Source organism: Penaeus monodon, chromosome 22 (assembly GCF_015228065.2).
Source record: "Penaeus monodon isolate SGIC_2016 chromosome 22, NSTDA_Pmon_1, whole genome shotgun sequence".
Classification (NCBI taxonomy): Eukaryota; Metazoa; Arthropoda; class Malacostraca; order Decapoda; family Penaeidae; genus Penaeus; species Penaeus monodon.
This window is the reverse complement of record NC_051407.1, coordinates 8,063,953-8,064,206: the sequence shown is the minus strand read 5'-3', so window position 1 is coordinate 8,064,206 and position 254 is coordinate 8,063,953.

Sequence of the window (254 nt, the reverse complement as noted above, 5' to 3'; positions counted from 1 at the left end):
TTTTATTGTTACATGGAATTACAGACGCAAATACATAACAGTTTTATAAAACTATATGACATAATTTTTTTCTTACTTAACACTTTCTTTCTGCTAAACGTAAAATGTTGCAGATTCATTCTTGGATGCCTCTTTTTCCTACTGTTTTTATATTTCCTCCCAATCTACTTTTTCACTTCCTATGTTTTTTTGTTTTGTTGGAGAATGTATCTTCGAGTGATATTTAATGCATTTTTTTCTTAGAATCTTTATGA